Source organism: Eurosta solidaginis, chromosome 3, assembly GCF_040869045.1.
Source record: "Eurosta solidaginis isolate ZX-2024a chromosome 3, ASM4086904v1, whole genome shotgun sequence".
Taxonomy (NCBI): domain Eukaryota; kingdom Metazoa; phylum Arthropoda; class Insecta; order Diptera; family Tephritidae; genus Eurosta; species Eurosta solidaginis.
In genome coordinates this window covers 28,419,143-28,440,788 of record NC_090321.1, presented here as the reverse complement: position 1 = coordinate 28,440,788, position 21,646 = coordinate 28,419,143, and the positions used below count along the sequence as shown (strand labels likewise).

At 37.5% G+C, this 21,646-nt stretch overlaps 1 pseudogene; it reads left to right on the top strand.

Annotated features, from left to right (window-relative positions):
* The first annotated feature begins 16,225 nt into the window (after positions 1 to 16,225).
* On the top strand, positions 16,226 to 18,442 carry LOC137245868 (uncharacterized; annotated as a pseudogene).
* Positions 18,443 to 21,646: the final 3,204 nt, after the last annotated feature.

Below are 21,646 nucleotides of genomic sequence, written 5' to 3'. Positions count from 1 at the left end.
TCTTGAGATTGAGTCGCATTTCATAATCAACTGTTCCACCGCCTCCGCTGACCAATCACAGAATCGGCAGGTGTCATTCGATTGTATGCCAAATTTCTGCAAATGACTGTTGAGTTTACTTTATCCTCTAAGAATAGCTTTAAAAAATTCTTTGGTTATTTTCCGTAAAGCGTACACTTGCCCTAATGCAAATTTTGCTATAAAAATACACATCAAGCTTCATGGCTGCCCCTAATCAAAATTGAGTTAAGACCACGTTTTGATAGATGGACGGCATGTCTAAGTTTTCAATGTACGCACGATTCGGGGACCAACATCACTATCTCGTTAAAAAACCCAAGGAAAGCTAAATGTTGAAAGGTTGCGATCGCAACATATCGGCAATGATTTCACGACTTTCACACCTGATCTCTGGTAGCACAAGTCAACACGACGGAATGCAGAAGCAGTGGGAGCATAGCTTCTAAGTACTCCATATAGCCGCCGGGGAAAACTTTTGTTATCAGCGACTACGGAAAAACAACTGATTTGATGAAGAATGCGGCGTTGCAACCGAAAGAAAAGACGCTGTGAATGTGTGTGAACGCTACCAAGAGTTGAAAAGGAAGGAAGTCATCTTTAGGCAAGGAAAACCCAGAGGCTGAAAGGCGGGAGTTCGTGAGCTGCTAGCTGTTGTGAATAACGCCCCCAAAGTTTACCGAAAAAAAAGACAAAAGGTTTTAAACCCGGATAAACTGCTGTAAAAACGAAATCGGCCACCTGGTAAGCGATGCCGAGATTTGATTATAAAGGGAAGATTTCTATTTACTCTCAAATGGAGACAGCGCTGAAATGCTAAGGGAAGTTGATTAAGCCGAGTACCGCAATCGATAATGATGGAATTATTATACCCAAACCCAACTTTGACAAAGTACGTATAGTAATAACCAGATTGGAAAAGCTGCTGGCGCTGATGTAGAAATATGGCGACGAGGAGTTGAGAAGACACATGTATCAACTTGTATGCAAAATATCGTCGAAGAAGTGCATGTCCGACGATTGAAATCTAAGTGTTCTACAGTAAGGGTGGTCCTGCAAACTGCACCAACTAACGCGGATTAAGTTTTCTTAGTATCACATATAAGGTACTGACAGGCGTATTCTGCGAAAGATTGCAGTTCACGGTGAGCCGTTTTTAAGGCCACTTTCAACAGCACGAAAAGGAGTTGCCTATATGTTGCTATTTCTGAATTTGGTTTGCCTGTAAAACTTAAACGGCAGCAACTTGCGCGCCTTTAATGGACGGCCATAACCGTTTAAGCGGTGGAGCGCCAGTTGAATAAGTAAGTTATTTTATTTTTATACTCAGTTGAGCAGAGCTCACAGAGTATTTTAACTTTGATTGGATAACGGTTGGTTGTACAGGTATAAAGGAATCGAGATAGATATAGACTTCCATATATCAAAATCATCAGGATCGAAAAAAAATTTGATTGAGCCATGTCCGTCCGTCCGTCCGTCTGTCCGTTAACACGATAACTTGAGTAAATTTTGAGGTATGATGATGAAATTTGGTATGTAGGTTCCTGAGCACTCATCTCAGATCGCTATTTAAAATGAACCATATCGGAATATAACCACGCCCACTTTTTCGATATCGAAAATTTTGAAAAACCGAAAAAGTGCGATAATTCATTACCAACGACGGATAAAGCGATGAAACTTGGTACGTGAGTTGAACTAATGACGCTGAATACAAAATTAGTAAAATTTTTTAAAAGAAGGTAATTTAAAAGTTTTGCAAGCTGTAATTTGGCAGTCGTTGAAGATATCATGATGAAATTTAGCAGGAACGTTACTCTTATTATTATATATATGCTTAATAAAAATTAGCAAAATCGGAGAACGACCACGCCCACTTTTAGAAAAAAAAATTTTTTAAGTAAAATTTTAACAAAAAAATTAATGTCTTTACAGTATATAAGTAAATTATGTCAACATTCAACTGTGTTAATGATATGGTGCAACAAAATGCAAAAATGAAAGAAAATTTCAAAATGGGCGTGGCTTCGCCCTTTTTCATTTAATTTGTCTAGGATACTTTTAATGCCATAAGTCGAACAAAAATTTACCAATCCTTGTGAAATTTGGTAGGGTCTTAGATTCTGGTACAGTAACTTATTTCTGCGAAAAAGGGTGAAATCGGCTGAAGCCACGCCCAGTTTTTATACACAGTCGACCGTCTGTCCTTCCGCTCGGCTTTTAACACGGTAACTTGAGCAAAAATCGATATATCTGTACTAAACTCAGTTCGCGTACTTATCTGAACTCACTTTGTATTGGTATAAAAAATGGCCGAAATCCGACTATGACCACGCCCACTTTTTCGATATGGAAAATTACAAAAAACGAAAAAAATGCCATAATTCTATACCAGGTCCTGCAATCTTGGCAGGAATACTGCTCGTGGTATTATATATATAAATAAATTAGCGGTATACAACAGATGATGTTCTGGGTCACCCTGGTCCACATTTTGGTCGATATCTGGAAAACGCCTTCACAAATACAACTACCACCACTCCCTTCTAAAAGCCTCATTAATACCTTTAATTTGATACCCATATCGTACAAACACCTTCTAGAGTCACCCCTGGTCCACCTTTATAGCGATATCTCGAAAAGGCGTCCACCTATAGAACTAGGACCCACTCCCTTTTAAAATACTCATTAACACCTTTCATTTGATACCCATATTGTACAAACGCATTCTAGAGTCACCCCTGGTCCACCTTTATGCCGATATCACGAAAAGGCGACCACCTATACAACTACCACCACTCCCTTTTAAAACCCTCATTAATACCTTTCATTTGATACCCATATCGTACAAACATATTCTAGAGTCACCCCTGGCCCACCTTTATGGAGATATCTCGAAAAGTCGGCCACCTATAGAACTAAGGCCCATTCCCTTTTAAAAAGACTCATTAGCACCTTTCATTTGATACCCATATCGTACAAACACCTTCTAGAGTCACCCCTGGTCCACCTTTATGGCGATATCTCGAAAAGGCGTCCACACATAGAACTAAGGCCCACTCCCTTTTAAAATACTCATTAACACCTTTCATTTGATACCCATATTGTACAAACGCATTCTAGAGTCACCCCTGCTCCACCTTTATGCCGATATCTCGAAAAGGCGTCCACCTATAGAACTAAGACCCACGCCCTTTTAAAATGTTCATTAACCCCTTTCATTTGATACCCATATTGTACAAACGCATTCTAGAGTAGCCCCTGGTCCACCTTTATGGCGATATCTCGAAAAGTCGGCCACCTATAAAACTAAGGCCCATTCCCTTTTAAAAAGACTCATTAGCACCTTTCATTTCATACCCATATCGTACAAACACCTTCTAGAGTCACCCCTGGTCCACCTTTATGGCGATATCTCGAAAAGTCGGCCACCTATAGAACTAAGGCCCATTCCCTTTTAAAAAGACTCATTAGCACCTTTCATTTGATACCCATATCGTACAAACAAAGTCTCGAGTCACCCCTGGTCCACTTTTTTGGCGATATTTCGAAAAGGCGACCACCTATACAACTACCACCACTCCCTTTAAAAACCCTCATTAATACCTTTAATTTCATACCGATATCGTACAAACACATTCTAGAGTCACCCCTGGTCCACCTTTATGCCGATATCTCGAAAAGGCGACCACCTATACAACTAACACCACTCCCTTTTAAAACCCTCATTAATACCTTTAATTTGATACCCATATCGTACAAACACCTTCTAGAGTCACCCCTGGTCTACCTTTATGGCGATATCTCGAAAAGGCGTCCACCTATAGAACTAAGACCCACTCCCTTTTAAAATACTCATTAACACCTTTCATTTGATACCCATATTGTACAACCGCATTCTAGAGTCACTCCTGGTCCACCTTTAGGCCGATATCTCGAAAAGGCGTCAACCTATACAACTACCACCACTCCCTTTTAAAACCCTCATTAATACCTTTCATTTGATACCCATATCGTACAAACATATTCTAGAGTTACCCCTGGTCCACCTTTATGGCGATATCTCGAAAAGTCGGCCACCTATAAAACTAAGGCCCATTCCCTTTTAAAAAGACTCATTAGCACCTTTCATTTCATACCCATATCGTACAAACACCTTCTAGAGTCACCCCTGGTCCACCTTTATGGCGATATCTCGAAAAGGCGTCCACCTATACAACTACCACCACTCCCTTTTAAAACCCTCATTAATACCTTTAATTTGATACCCATATCGTACAAACACCTTCTAGAGTCACCCCTGGTCCACCTTTATGGCGATATCTCGAAAAGGCGTTCACCTATAGAACTAAGATCCACGCCCTTTTAAAATGTTCATTAACCCCTTTCATTTGATACCCATATCGTACAAACAAATTCTCGGGTCACCCCTGGTCCACCTTTACGGCGATATCTCGAAACGGCGTCCACCTATGGAACTAAGGATCACTCCCTTTTAAAATACTCATTAACACCTTTCGTTTGATACCCATATCGTACAAACAAATTCTAGAGTCAACCCTGATCCACCTTTATGGCGATATCCCTAAATGGCGTCCACCTATAGAACTATGGCCCACTCCCTCATAAAATGCTCTTTAATACCTTTCATTTGATACACATGTCATACAAACACATTCCTGGATTACCCTCGGTTCATTTTCCTACTTGGTTATTTTCCCTCATGTTGTCACCATAGCTCTCAACTGAGTATGTAATGTCGGTTACACCCGAACTTATCCTTCCTTACTTGTTATTCATTTTATTTGTATGAGTTAATCGGGGATTGCCCGTATTGCTTTAAATGTATGAAAACATTTATTTGAGGCAATTTTTAATTTTATAATTTATTTAATAATTTGGGAAAACTTTAAACAACGTGAGAGCAGGACGGACAAGGCGATAGCTGTTTCGATTATACCTTGTAAATCTCATCAAAGCCTTTTCTCCGGGGGTGTGATTTGAACCCGCACTCCTACGATGGTTGAAGTGTTACAAACGCATTCAGCCACGTCATGCCTTAGTTGTAGTAAAGTTTTTCCCAATTGCCTTCTTTTGCATATATATTATTCTTCTACACACTAAATAATTCGTGTGTAATTATGTGTTGAAGTTATGCTTGTTGGTAAGGCGGTTTCAGAGAAACTTGGTATTGTTGCTGTTTTTGTTCTATTTATAGAACTACAACGAGTTAACCAAATGTTGTCTATTTGCATGAGTTAATCGGGAATTGCCCATATTGATTTAAATGTATTAAAACATTTATTTGAAGCAATTTTTAATTTTATAATTTATTTAATAATTATTCATTTTATTTTTTTACCTAACAAAATATAACACAAAATTTTTGCAAGCAACAAAACGAATAAATACTCTAACTTGGGTATTTGTTTTTGTAAACACTTTGATTACACTGGACCACGAATTTCAACTTTTTCTCTTTACCAGAAACTCTGTTATTAAATTCGTATGTAAAGCCACCCCCTGATTTCTAAAATGGAGTTCATTTTTGATTCTATGGTACCGTTTTTGAGATATTTGCAATTTACCGTTATTCAAAAAACCAAAAAGATGGCTCCATTTAATTACATATATCTCACGAAGGGGTCAAGCAATTGCAAATAAGTTTACAGAAGCGGAAAAACGATAAAATTTGCTATAAATGCATCATACATTATTTTTTGCTTAACCAGATAATTTTCGAGATATTAGCTTATAATTTCATATCTTTGTTTTTTTTTATGAAAAAATATGAAAAAAATTACTTTTTGCGAGGGCAGCATTCCAAAACCACAACTGTTTTTCCAAATATTTTTTATATACGTAAAGCTCAGTTTAATTAAAAAAAAGATAAGCAATCATCGAAGAAAATCTATGCAAAACTACGTAAGTTATAAGCGATCAAATAAAAATACCCAGGTTGCGCAATTTCAATGTATACCTCAAAACGTATGTATGGTATAAAGAAGAGTGAAATATCTAGCTATGCTCTGTTTCTATTTAGTTAAAATTTCAATTTATGAATGAAATTAACCATATTTTTAACTTTTTTTTTTTTAATTTATTTAGGTTTGTACTATATTCTAACAATCTTTATCTTAATTTTATTTTACTATGTAGTCGAAATAATTATGTGTTCGACTTTGACGCTTATTCAGTTTAGGATCGGTTTCTCTTATGAGAAACCAGCAGTAGTCACCCATCATTGCGACGTCCCAGAATCCTTGATATCGATTTTCAATTAATTTCATTTGCTGATGAAACCTTTCACCATGTTCGTCACTTTCGTCTCCAAGATTTGCCGGAAAAAACTCAAATGTGAGTGCAGAAAGTGAATTTTTAACGACATATTTACGCCTGGAAAGAAAATATTAGTTAGGTAAACAAGTTATAGAATTTTGGGAAATTAATTTTAATTAGCCTTTAATATTTACCCATTTTCGCAAAATTATTGATTAAGTCGTTCACTATCTGTTCGTAGTTAGGGCTTTTGTGTCTACCGAGAAAAGAAGCAACGACGTTTTCAAAGGATTCCCACGCTGCTGCCTCAACTGATGAGAGTAGTCCTTTGAATTGATTATTGTTGATCAACTTTTTTATTTGTGGTCCGACAAAAATATCTTCCTTTATCTTGGCTTGAGAAATATCTGGAAAAATTGTTTTCAAATAGTCGAATGCTTCGCCTTCTTTGTCCAAAGCCTTAACAAAGTTTTTAGTGAGACCGAGCTTGATGTGCAAGGGTGGAAGTATGATTTTCTCTTTCTTGACAAGAGGGGTGTATTTGATGTTATCCACACCAACGGTAAACTCGACTCTTTCCGGCCAATCCTTTCTGACGTAGTGGTCTTTACGAGCTTGGCTATCTCACTTGCAGAGGAAGCAGCAGTGCTTGGTGTAGCCACTTTGTAGACCGCATAGCATTGCAACGACTTTTTTTGTTACCAATATGCAATAATACAGCCTTTAAACTCATTTTATTGCTGTCTATGAACAATCGCCACTCTTTTGAATCATATGTTTGACCAAAACTCTTTGAATATACCAGGAATATCGTTGCAGTAGCAAATACTGTCTTTCTTGGTATAGTGTTTGGAAAATGGTTCGTAACGAGTTCTACAATATATCACCTTAACATCGGATGATACAAATTTAAATTGTTGCATACGAGAAGTGTGGATCTCGGCCTTTTCCTTGGATAGTTCCAAATCTCTTATCCAATCATTAAGTTGTGCTTGTGATAGAACGTTTCTCTACTTTCCCATACGAAATTCAGTACAACTTGATTCCCCGCACTCAGATGTTACTGTTGACAATGGAACTGGATCCGCAACTGCCGTTGAATGTAGTACTGGTAATGTCCCTGTACGCTGGCATAGGTTACTCTTCTTGATCTTCCAACGCCAAAAACTTATGTTTGACAAATATAACACTCTATTGAATGGCAAGTAGGTTCTCTCCATATCATTGGTGTATCAAATTTTATTTGTTGTCCGGATTCCGACTGAATCAATTCTACTCGACACGATGTACACAAAGTGTTCGGTGTCCATAGTTTTTCAGCATTTTTAGGCTCAATGTCAAAGTACTTGGAGTATAAAGTTTTGATATGATCTGAGAACACTCGTCGTCGCCTTATGATAGTATATTGGCCACACATGAAACAGAACATATCTGGATCGTTATTATACTCAAATTCTCGCGTCTTTTTACTCATTTTATTTTTTTTTTTATAAATCACGGTTTTGTAATTTGACATATGAACTGAACTATCGCCGGCGAGCCTTGCAGATGTTATGAAGTTTAAAGGCGCATTAACTCATATTTATACTCGGAACAAGAATTAAATTGAAAAAATTAAATCTTATCTAGAGAGAAAGGTTCCTTTTTATACGAAGTCGGCAAAAGAAAATACTACCTGCTTTAGATGTAGGCTTTAAAAATTTTCTGTGTCTAATAATTTTGAAAATCTACCTGCATACTTACCCATAAGTGACGGAAATACATGTTTATAACTACATGCCTACAGCAGGTTTCGAACCCAACCACTCTTCCTTTCGATGCAACCACTCTACCTACTATAAAACAATTCGAGTATTAAAATTACTATTTGATTTATTTAAAGAAAAAGTATTATCATTGCTATGGTGTTATTCGTTTATCCGGATAATATCCCATTTGCACTTTATACCTTTTTTATATGCATGTATACATACATTGAAGTTGCGCAACCTGGGTATTTTATTTGATCGCTTATAATTTACGTAGTTTTACATCGATTTTCTTCAGTGATAGCGTATCTTTTTTATAATTAAACGGAGCTTTATGTAAAGAAAAAATATCTGAAAAAAAGTTGCGGTTTTGGAATGCTGCCCTCGCAAAGAATAATTTTTTTCATATTTTTTCATAAAAAAAAACAAAAATCTGAAATGATGAACTAATATCTCGAAAACTATATGGTTGAGTAAAAAACAGAGTTTGATGCATTTATAGCAAATTTTATCGTCTTTGCGATTCTGTAAACTTATTTGCAATTTCTTGACCCGTTCATGAGATATACGTAATTAAATGGAGCCATCTTTTTTCGAATAACGGTAAATTGCAAATATCTCAAAAACGGTACCATAGAATCAAAAATGAACTCAATTTTCGAAATCAGGGGTGGTTTTACATATGAATTTCATAACGGCGTCTCTGGTAAATTTTGGCCGTCGACCAGTGTTATTCGCAAAGAAAAGTACACATTTACTCATATTTGTTGACAGTCGCGCTATACTTCCAACAAAACAACTATATACACACACTTCGTTCTTTTACTCGCGAGATAAAATTTGAGTTCGTTTGCATTAAGCCTGCTAGTTTTCCCAACACAATAACACCAAACACCTGTTGCGTTCGTAGTGTGAATGGAAACATTTTCGAAGTTTATAGCTCCGTCACATAAGCAGTTTTTCATATAGATGAGTTTAACACAAGCTTTTGCATTATGAGGAGATTGCACGTATTTTTATGGAGAACGGTAGATTGAGCGACACTGGCGCCATCTGATATGGAAAAGTAGCCAACTCGCAAATTTTGCTGCAAGCAAACCATAAGAAGAAGAATTTGACATTTGCTTTGGCTAAGGGTGTTGGCACACTTTGCAAGTGAAATTATTTTTCCCACTGGTTGGTAACTTTTCTAACATTTTTCGCAATTAAAAACTACAGTTTAACAAATGAGTACGACACAAAATATGTTAGCAAATATTTTTGTTATATGGGGAGAATGTTTGTAACAGTGCTTCGCGAAATTTTGTATGTGAATGGGAAGGCGAAATAAACTTCATTTGCCAAGTCTGAAGTTTCTTCATATTTACAAACGCAACATCTTGGTTGATTGTGGCGATGTTACTGGAATGCATAGGCTTGTGTTAAACGCATCTATATGAAAAATGTCATTGTGCCGCGCCTTCAAATACGCGTTTACCATTAGTAGTGGCGCCATTTTAAAATGAAAAGGATAACGCTACCTTTAAATTGTTTATAAATTTTTTAATAGTGTAACAAATTTTGGGAAATTCCTGATTATTTTGCCGTTTCCGTTAACGTTAGAATCTCTGAACTGTCGAATAAATAACTCAAATATTCAGTATAACAAAACGTTTTTTATTTAGACTACTTTGGGAATAGTTTTTCTCAATTACAATTATCGCGTACTTCACTAAAGCGTGTTAAAATCAAACTGATTCATTATCACTTGTACCTCTTCGCCTACTTCTCCTAGGGTTTAGACTCTTCACGAACATGCCTTCTGGAACAGTTGTATCTCATACTTGGTTATTTAGCTATATACATGTATATCTGTTGTTTATGTGTTTCTTCTAGCTATATGCATCTGTATGTGTGCGTAACAACTTGTGCTGATGATAACATGATGTGCGATTCGAGCTTCGGTAGCCGCCGTTTCTCAAAAATAAAGCCATTCCTCAGTGAAAATAAGTCAAATAGACATTTAAAGCTCCGATAACTTCCTTACCACAATCGGCATTTTAAATATTGTTCAAACACTTACTAAATTTCATGGAATAAATTAAAATTGGTCACGTGGCACCGATTAGTCAACACAAAAACAAAAAAGATGCAACATAAAAAATTGCTCACACTTTGAGCGTTTGATTGATTGGACAATATAAGTTGAAATTTATAAACCTAAGCAGGCTAAGCAAGGACGAGCTTACGAATGAACACCTTTCGTTAGGAGGTGGAAACATGGAACAACAATACAGCTTTAAGAGTGATAAAACAATTGCAAAAGTGGTAAAACGTCGACGGTAAAATCCAGCAACATGTTGAACAAATGAGTAGAGCTAAATCTTTTAAATTCGAGGAAGAGTTGAATTGAAAAATCATAGCAAATTAAAATTAAGTGCTTGGCGAGGAGGCACCAAAGTTAATGCCAATAAAATAAAATGCAGGATATAGCTAGAATTTCCATTGGAGAGGTAGTTGATATGAAGTGAATAATGTCACATCCTCTTAGAAGCTGATGTAGTAGTTGGGGAGGGAAAGCGGAAGCATTGCAGGTTTGTGTGAAAATGTAGTGTAATGAAAAAAACTTTGTTAAATAGCATATAGTCAGCGCTGCGGTAAAAGCTGATTACTCCAGTTTTCACAAAACTTTTTAATATAAATGGAATCGAACGCAAATGGTCTTAGGTAGCAACTAATGAAATTAGTGGACACAAAATCAAGTTCAACTGTAGGTCTATCTAAAACCGAATTGAAATGCAACTCCACATTCTAGTTAACCAACTCCAATCTTAGGGTCTTTCCCAAGTAAGCATTAAGGGAGCAAGCTCCGAGGGCTATCTGATCCCCGTGAAGCCTACTTTAAATTTTTTGGTCAGACTTTTGTAGCTAAAGCAACTACCGCCTGAGTATAGACCACCGTTGGCCTCCAAAATACTTTATACGCTCAGACCTAGGGTTATCACCCTACTTTTCCTTCGTCTAAACACATCCAAAGCATACCTATTCAGCAATTCAATCGACCGGCTATTGAAGAGAGGGGGCTCTCTGACATCAAACCCATTATAGCTTGATATAAGGCTTCCACTATTTTAGTGCTTACATCCGGGTACTCCGGAAATCACACAAAACATGCAGCCAATCTTTATGTAATGCCCCACGTATACATCCACCCATTTCACTCAAGTTCCTCTTATGCAAAAATGCATCAAAAACATCATGACTTGTTAACAAAAAACCAAAGGACACAGTTTAAGTATGGACTTTCTGCCACAAAGAAAAATTCCCAAACTTACTCAAGCATATCCCTACCCTATACTATAATTATCCCATTTTTTTAAGTAGGCGATACATTCCAGCCTCTCTTCAATGCCAGCTTCAGGTATCTGAAATGACAATCTGCCCTCAAGCAGCATTATCACAGCAACACGAGCCCCACATTAAGCTACTACTTCACATAGTGACCCACTGATGCGTTTAAGATTAGCACAAGACTCACCCTCTACCAATAAGAAGAGGTTATCTGCTAAAACACTAAATTTACTAAGTGGCTCGAGTTGCCCAAGCAGAGATTTCGTCATCATGTTCGAAATATATGGACTAGAGATGTATCTCAGAGGGAAACCCCGAACCATTTCAGCTCATCCAGAGCGATATTTCGGAACAACCAAGCTGCTCTAACAGTTCCATGACACTGTCTCGGTGTAGGAGATCAAACACCTCATTAAAATCAATAAAAAATACCAAAAACATATATATTGATTCATAGTTTCAACCACACTTTGAACACTCATCAAGGCGTCTTCAACACTGCGTCCTTTCTTGAAAACAAACAGCCAAGCCGATTGATTACCCTCACAATTCTGCTGAAGCCACTCAACATGCGTAATAATATACAAGGTGTATTCCGTTAGTATGACTATAAATGAGTAAACATCCAACTATTTCGATTGCGTCTGTTGCTGTGTTGTAGCGGATGAGTATAGCAAACAAATTCACAAATATTTGCAAAGGATGGCAAACGGATGAGAAAAATGAAAAACGAACATTCGCATTTAAAGTGGGAATATGGGAAAGTTAAATCTCAAAGGCAAAAAAAGCTTTCAACACGAAAAAGTGACTAAAGGGACCAAGCATGCGAAATGGATGCTGCTAAGTACGAAAAATCGCACATTAATGGTGTGAAAAGTGCGGCAGTAAAAGTGACGAGGAACCTGGTAATTGTGAAGCTAACCAACAAAAGACGTAAGTCAAACAAGCGTTAAGCGCCGGATTAGTATGTAAAATATAAAGTGGAAGTGCGTTTATATGTCGCTTGCATTTGGTGCTAATAAATAGGGGGATGGGTGGAGATAGGTAAACCTGTTTGTTTATTTACAATCTGAGGCAGCGGGTGCATGCGCCTGAAAATATACCTCCAATCGGCAAATACTGTCATTATTGTGTGTGTGTGTGGTTATGTGGCACATAGGAAGGGAAGTAAATTGAAAACAATTGTTAACACGGATTTGCATTGCAAACAGCGGACATAATTCGAGCAAATCGTAAGCAAGAAAAAGTATTTAAGGTGCAAATAGAAGGAAAGTACAGGAAGAGAAAGTGCTTATATTTTGCAAAATCCATCTGAGATCACGAAAAATAAACGAAAAGCTCGAAACCAGCTATGGAAGAACTCATTAAAAATAATCCAAATTCACGAAGGGTATCTTAGGTTAAGGGACGTGCTTGGGAATTTCTCACAATTCTACTGGTAGACATTTTGTCCATTGTGAGTGCCCTCAGTGCGTGCCGGGTGGCGGCACATTCTTTCAACCAGATAACTTCCTGGTGATCCTCAACGAACCATTTGCTTTTCTAACGAACCTAAGTATAACTGAAATATCCACTTCACAGACTTCTAGCAGAATGTAAAACAGCCGTGAGTCATCTAGTTGCATTCCTGGACATTGAGAGATAAACTGATGAGCCTACTCTTCTTCCTCCTCATCATGGAAGTTTCTGTGAAAGGAGCTTGCTGGTATGCTCTGAGCATTGGCGCAATAGTGCATTGATCTTTGACGGCGGCTGTAGACATTTTCTCTGCATATTTTTTTAGCTTGCGTAGGAGGCTAGCTGCTTTCCTATTCAAATATGATCATAAGAACCTTGAAACCTTGAAATCCGCCTGGTTGGTCCACAGCAAGTCCGTTGCCTTGATCTCATATTCTTCGATTTCTCAGGAGATAACACAGCGGAGCAGTCCACGTTGCTTTTGTTCATTTCTGAAATTTTCCAATGCCTTTTAGACTTTCCGCCTGTCAGCAAAGGTCGTTGCATTGATCTCTAGGATTTTATTATCCTTGGGTAGGCTGGGTTCACCCCGTTTTTTATAGACCTCTGTCTTGAAGACTCTGTATGTTTCAGGGTGTCGGTACGATTCATTTACTTGCAGGTGTTTTGGGTACATTCCAGCTCTAGTTTTGTTTTCCATTTTTGTTTGTCTGTGTTGAATTTAATGCCTCTACCACTCTTTAGAGCTACGTCCCATTCCTCTATTGAAGAATGTATTTAATATCTGCATCTGGAGCTCAAAACCCGCCGTGATGTTGTCATGTTGTTTAATATTCTCGCGTGCCTATATTCGATTGATTTCCACATGGTGGATTCTTTTAATCGTAGAGCCCCTTTCGTGGCCGATGGCTGCACGAAAACTTGTAGATGCATCAACTGAATAACTACTTTTAACCTTTCCTGGATTGGTCTGACACACCCGGGCATGCCAGCATTTGCACCTTTCAACTTTATGTTCATAGCTCTTCTTGTCTAGAGACTTTCATCAAACAAAAGCTCCATACGCCAGCATCGGTCAGATGACTGTGTTGTTCATGCCATGGATTATAAGATGTAACAGTTCCCAGCTCTTCCCAAAAGCCCTTTTGCAGGTGTATTATGTTGTCAGCGCCTTCCTTCATTACACCTCTAGGTTCCTTTTCCAGATTAATTATGAGTCCAGTATCATGCCAAGATATTTGGCTTCAGAGTATAGATTTACCGTTGTAGAGGGGATTTTGGATTTTGCTCTGAAGAGGACTTTTTTTTGATCTACCCTTAACCCGTTTTACCCTGTCCCTTTCAAAATACAGCAAAGTGCAGTATCGATGAGCTTGCAAATCGTTTACAGGAGGTTAGCTATGATCAGAATCACTAGCTCGTAGGTGAATGAGATCACCCTCGTTCCATTTAACCAGATATTTGTAATATTTCATTAATTATCAGTATCCAAACAAGAGGTGATTACACGCCGCCATGAGGTGTGCCTCTGGTAGCCATTCAACTAACTGGGTACATACAACTATAGAGTTCACGATAGTTCCATGTCACGTACGTTCACGAAGAGGCGACAAAAATACCCAAAGTGTTCGAGTGATTGTGTAGCGCAACCCTTTCAAGGAGTTGCCAGCTCAATTTGTAGCTTCCCAACCCAATTTTGAACCTCACCTACACGTAGCAAATCCTGTTTCTTTAGCAGTCGAGGCTTTGGCGACCTCAAGTTTCTCATGGAACTCGGCGGGGCTAGGGGCAGGATGGCAGAGAAGGTTCAATCTGATCATCGTTCCGGCAATAGTCAGGCTTGTAACATAATAGTGCTTTTTACCGGACTCCCATAAACCTTTGGGGTGTGTTTTACGCTACAAAAACAACAATGCACAAGAGTTGAGTCTTTACTAATCTCGATTTGTTTAAGTCGTTACAAGCTACCTTGAGGTGAGTAAAACTAATATGTGAGCTTTGCTCAGCGTAATATAAAGATGCGCCTAACATTAAATTCATAAAAATATTTAGCATCAAAAATTCTGCACTAAATTCAACTATCCTTTGAAAAACCTATCATAGCTACATTGAAGCAGCTTTCACTTTACATTCTCTCATTTGCTATCTCACTCTAACAATCACCCATACAACACAGACAAAACTGTCGCTGGCAACTGTCACTGTCAACTGCCGCCAGCACAACCTTGTTGTTTGAGTTTGCAAACTACTAACCTGATTATTATCTTTTTGCACATTCAAATTTTATGCAAAATCCTCTACAAGTAGATATAGCGTTGGTATGTATTTTTGGCAGACAGAAACAAACCAACGAAAATACCACCAAAATGAAATCTAAATATCTCATAAGCGAGTCAAGCGCTATAAGCACCGATGCGCTAGAAAAACGCCAACAAAATCAGTAAAACTAAATCCAGCAAAAGCAAAACCGAGTCTACATCCTGCTTTAGTCCTGCATTCATTCATATATGAGCTAAGTTTGATGGTATGTGTGTAGTATGCTTATGTAGTGGAATTCATCAGGTACACCATCAAGCATTCTACACTTTCAAGCTTCTTCCGCTGCCACCAGCAAACGAGCTAGTTGTTCAAGCATTCAGGTGCTCTTTTTCCTTCGACACAGCCAAACAGCCAGCCATCCTTCAGAGTTGGTAAGTAATCTCATTATAATAATGGGAACAATTGATTTTCATTTGAATGCCTGTCGGTAAGACAAGGAAATAATCTGCTTGTTTGTCGCTATTATTTAAAATATACTAACGTATTAAATATTTTAGCTTACGAAATACTACAGACGTATACTTATGTACTTACATATAATAAAGGTGCTTATACAAAATATTCTTGTAACTATGCACTATAGCCGAAATTGTGATTTTAGTGGCAAAAAGTCAATTTTTCAAATTTACATTTTTGCAATTATTTTAATTGTGTTCAATACCCAACATATTGATAAGAAAAACTAAAAAAAAATTACTGTTGGCAATCCTGTTTATGTACAAACAACTGGTAATGTTTACAAATTTTTTAGTACGTGTTAATACAAGTGAACCAGCAAAATTTTTATAAAATTAAAAATTGTTTTTTAATAATATATTCTTGTAAAAAAACTTTGTAAATATGAGTTCTATTACTCGAGATGAGTAATTTTACTATATACAAATATAGTTTTCTAAATGTTTTTATTTCGTACTTATTTTGGTGGCTTTTTTTATGTATTTTTTTGTGAAATTCTGAAGAGTTTTATCGTTTTTCGTGGAGTAAAACTAAAAATGTTTTGAAGTGTCATTGGAACTATTTACATGTGATTGTTTGTAGAAAACTAAAGTTTTATGTCATGGTAAAAGTGTATGCATTTGACTGCTAATGAACGAATTTTTAATACTTTTGTAGAAACACTCAGGTTCAAAAATTCTGAAATATTTGAGTTTTGGTTAAGAAACAACAGGAATGTTTCGAATTACATAAAAGTAAAGATTTCATAGGAAATTGACAGTGAATTAAGTAAACTGATATGTACTAAACCTCGGAACTTATCTACTTTTATTAAACTTAAATGGAGTAAACAAACCAGAAATGAGAATGCATTTAGAAAATATAATAAGAAATGGTTGAGTCGAGAAACAATTTTTGTAATACCGAAAAAGATTAATACTATTGGGCGACCAAAACTGACGTATGATGATAGCTGCGAAAGAAATAAAAGGTGATTAGCTTCCGAATTAGCTTCCCAGCAAGGAGACAATGCGCAATTATTAGTTCATGCTGCCTCTATATCTGCCAAAAAATCCCACGCAACGGATTTGAAATTTGTCCTACAACAAGTTGCTATATCTCCAAATCGGCCATCCAAAATTCGAGAAGTTCTTAATACTAGCCATAAAGAAGTTAAGCCAGTATCACCTGATGAAGCTCTAATGTTTGTGTTAGAAAACGGATTAACTAAAAAGGTGTACTCAAATATACGGCAATTAAACATAGAACACAATTGTAGTATTTATCTGACTTATGATAAAGTTTATAAAAGCAAATTGAAATGTAGACCGGCTGAAAACAAAGCGAATGAAAGCTCTGTCGATGTGTCGTTGCAAAATTTGTTAGACCACACAGCTAAAAGAATTCTTGAATATCAAGATGAAGTATTGTGTACAATGGATATTGAAGAATCGATCCTAATTTCGAGCTACGGGTTTGATGGTTCTACCGGTCACAGCTTGTTTAAACAAAAATTTGTGGAAAATACTTCGGAAAGTTTCGATCATTCCCTTTTTGTGACATCAGTCATTCCAATAAAAATAATTTCATCAGCAGGGTATAACATTTGGGCAAACCGTACACCTCGGTCAGTACGCTTTTGTAGACCTTTAAAAGTGGAGTTTGTTAAAGAAACAAAAGGGCACATTTTAACTGAAAACCACAACATAAAGATACAGATTGAGGAGTTGAAACCACTACAATATACACTAAGTAATGGGAAAAAAATTAAAGTAAAATATAATTTATATATGACATTAATAGATGGGAAAGTCTTAAATGTGTTGACAGAAACTAAAAGTGCACAGCAATGTGCCATCCGTCATGCCATTCCAAAGGAATTTCGAACTATAAGAAACTTTGATTCTCCTAATTTTGAACCAAAGACCGACGCTTTGAAATATGGATTAAGCCTTTTGCATGCGTGGATTCGTAGTTTCGAGTTTGTTTTAAAACTTTCATACAAGCTAAATTTGAAAAAATGGCAAGTTCGTGGAGCAGAAGAGAAGAGAATCCTGGCAGAAAAGAAACAAAAAATTCAAAAAGAGCTTTTGCTTCAAATGGCGCTTCATGTCGATAAGCCGAATGCAAATGGCAGCGGCAACACCAACGATGGCAACACAGCTAGAAGAGCATTTTCTCGCACGGACCTTTTAGCATCTATTACTGGTATAAATATTGATTTTTTGAAACATTTACACATAATCTTAATTGCTCTCTCCTCTGAATTTGAAATTGATGCTCAAAGGTTTCGTGATCATTGCATTAAAACCAGTGAAATATTTTTCCAAAACTACGAATGGTACTCTATGTCTGCCACAATACACAAAATAGTAGTGCATTCGTCACAAATAATTGAGGCTTCAGTAGTACCCGTAGGTGTCCTGGCAGAAAATGCATCTGAGGCGCGAAACAAATATTATAAAAAAGATCGAACTGGTCACGCTCGAAAGGATTCAAGAGTGCACAACATACTTGACATGTATCATAGAGCTATGAATAGCTCTGACCGTACAAATAGTTTAAAAAAAACTTCCTTTTCCTCGAGAAGTCATTGATCTTTTTAAAATGCCTGAATTGCCACCAGAACTTTTATTACCTTCAACATCTCAAGAAGCCTCCAGCTGCAATTATAGTTATGATTCTGATGTAAGCTTAGAGTCGATAAATAATTATTCATTGGAATTAGAAGCGGCTGAAAACGAAGAAACAGACCATGAATAATTAAGCCGTATATCTTTCGAGAATATGTATGTTATTTTTGTTATTTTCAGATTAATCCATAAGCATTTACAACTTTTTTAAATTTATAAATTTATGAATTAAAAAATAAATTAATTTCTTGGTAGCATTCAATATTTGGGCGGGCCGCCCATTTTTTCTAAAGTTTTTTTTGTCAGAAGAAGTCCGTTTTCAAAATTTGATGAAGCCAGCTTTTTGGTAAGTATTTTTGGCGACAATTTGGGTTTTGGATATAGGAAAAAGAGGGCGTGGACCGTTCAATTTTTTCTCAAGTTGCTTTTTCGTCCGTGTAACCCTTTTGTTGAAGCTAGCTTGCCAGGAAGTACGTTTTGCCACTACTTTGAAAAAAGGGGGCGTGGTCCGCCCATTTTTTTCTCAAATCGATTTTTTTATCATTAGAAGTCTACACATCAAATTTGGTGAAGCTAGCTTGTCGGGAAGTATTTTTTGCCGCTAAAATCGCAATTTCGGCCATAGTGCTATGTATGTATGTGGGGGTGACTTTATTGTTTCCAGCAAAGTTATCAGTAAATAACTATGTTGAGTTCTACGACAATTGTGCAAATACTACTTGTCGATTATCAAAAATATTTTTAGCAAGAAAAGATAAATGCTCATTACAGTCGCCGTTTTGTGGTGGTAGCGTGCTGCGCCCAGCACACCGAATTTCCATGGTTCAAGTCTCGCTTTTGTTCAGGACTTTCATCCTCTTGAGAGAGGTGTAGAGAAAGGAATTTATATTGTATAGAAGATAGGTTTACTGGTTAACGGATGGGTCGAAGTTGAAACGGAGTGTTGGAGGTAGGGTAAACCGAAATTTTAAGTTTACAGCTCACTGCAGCATCTTCGAATGAGGTGGATATTATGCTGTTCAGCGCTACTACGATTAGAGAACTTAAGATCTGCTCCTATAGCTAAGTGGCTATCAAAGCCCTAAGTTCAATTGTGGTGCTCTTCTAAAAACGGGCTTCGGGTTAGCCAAACAAATGCTGGGCATTTATAATCTTTTACGTAGTAGTGGGATCTATTTAGACGAAAAAGGATGGGAAACGGTCTGCTTAAATTATTAAAGTTATTCTAGTTTTGACCGTCATTGTCTAATGGCAGCCTGTGCGGTGCATCGCAATATTCCAGTAAACCCGCGGGTAGAGGTAGAACCATCGAGACACTTCATGCTTTACTGTCCAGCTTTTGCCAGAATTAGGTGAAGCTATTTCGGTTTTGGCTTACAGGGATTCAATTAAGAGTCAAGATCGGTCGTTTACCGGTCTTAAAAACGTGTGGATTTTATGGAAGAAAAGAACGAGCATTGTTGTTGTTGTTTTATCGATAAGGACACTCCTCGAAGACCTTGGGGAGTGTTATCGATGTTGACGATTCTTCGCCGGATGCAGATCTGGTACGTTCCGCTACCAAGCCCAACCATCTCGGGAACGGTTTGTTATGACCACATGCGACCTTCCAGGCCATACCGCCCTCATACCCCCTAGATCTATGAGGAGTTTGGAGTCGCCAGAGCCTCGGCTGTTAATGAAACAGGATTCACCACGGATAGGTGTGGCTGAAAATTGGGTTGGATGAGCTTTATATTACGCTGACAACCCCTTGAATCTGTGTGGTATTTTTGTCACCTCTTAAGACAGGCATTCAAGTTAGTTGGTTGGGAGCATGATGCAACTAACAACTAGGTGAAGTCAACATTCTAAAATGGAGTTTTTCAATACTCACATTCATAGCTCATTGGATAATAATGCCCTTGGGTTGTATTTACTTTTGTCGAAGAGCTCTATATACTTTTTGAAAATAAAAAAGGAACGCGGGTGTGACTTCTTTTTTTAAGACATCCGTTTTACGTGCATCATTTCACATCACCCGAAAAGCAAGGTTTTAAGCAGCGACGGAACTGAGTTCCGAGATCCTCAGAGTATTTCAGTGTGCTCAAACAGGGAGAATAGAAACGGTCTATCAATGTTATGACTAAGTTACATAGACACTGAGTCTGCACGGTGATTTTAGGGAGTATTTACAAAATCGTAGAATGGAGTTGAGAAACGCAAAATACGTAATGTTGCATTGCTCTCGTTTTCTTGAAGAAAAGCTCTTCGTATACAGAGTTTTTGGGTGGGATCCTTCTATGACGAATTAAGTTCGCTTAATGTGCAGACACATATGAGCTGTTGACTGCTGTGAGCAAAATGGCTTTTCTAGTTATGGCACGATTGATGCATAAGGAGAGGGAGCGCAGAGAAAGGCGCAAGCGAATCAGCGGCTATTAAATTGCCTTTCTTCACCATGATGTTATGCCTGATGCCAGTGCGTTGACACAACGTCAAAAAAATAAAATAAAAGGTTTTTTTCTATTCGAGTTAAACTTACTGGTCCGTAAGGACCTCGCATTGACTGTAAATGTTCTAAGGGTTCACTATAACGAATTACTAAGTTTGATTTGGTTGGACAATTCAAGGCGTGGACAAGACGATTCAGTAAGACTTTGAATTCACTCAAACAATACATCTAAGTATATCTTAATGTATAAAAATCACGTGTCACTATGTTTGGCGCAAATGGACTCCTAAACTACTGAACCGATTTTGAATTTGTTTTACATCCCGTATGTAGTTTGATCTATATTGAGAGATAGGATAGGTTGTATCTCAGTTTATAGTCGCAATATTATTTTATTGCAATTTTTTTTATTTGTTTATACGTAATAAGTATACGCACCGGCACTCGCATTTCCAGGGTTGCGGATATACTTCCGTGTAATTAATAAAAATAAATTTAAGGCGCGATAACCTCCGAAGAGATTTTGGGCCACTTCTCTTCCAATTTACGTCGCGCTCCTTTTTTTTTTTAATTTTTCCTACAAATTGGCGGGACGTGACCTACTTGTTTTATGCCGACTTCGAACGGCATCTGCGAGGCAGATGAGTTTTCACTGAGAGCTTTTCATAGCAGAAATACACTCGGAGTGCTTGCCAAACACTGCCGAGGAGCGACCGCGCTTAGAAAAATTTTCTTCTTATTGAAAAACCTTATTTCTAAAATTTTGATGTTGCTTTGCCCGGGGTGTGAACCCAGAGCATTCGGTGTGGTAGGCGAAGCACGCTACCATCACACCACGGTGGTGTGTAATTGGTTGGTGTTAAATTAAACAACGTGATTATCAATAAAAAATATTATAGCGAATGATATCAAGTATAGCACATCAGCAGGCCCGCGAGAGGGGGGGGGGGGGAGTTTCTGAGGGGCGAGCGATTTAGAGGTATTATGGC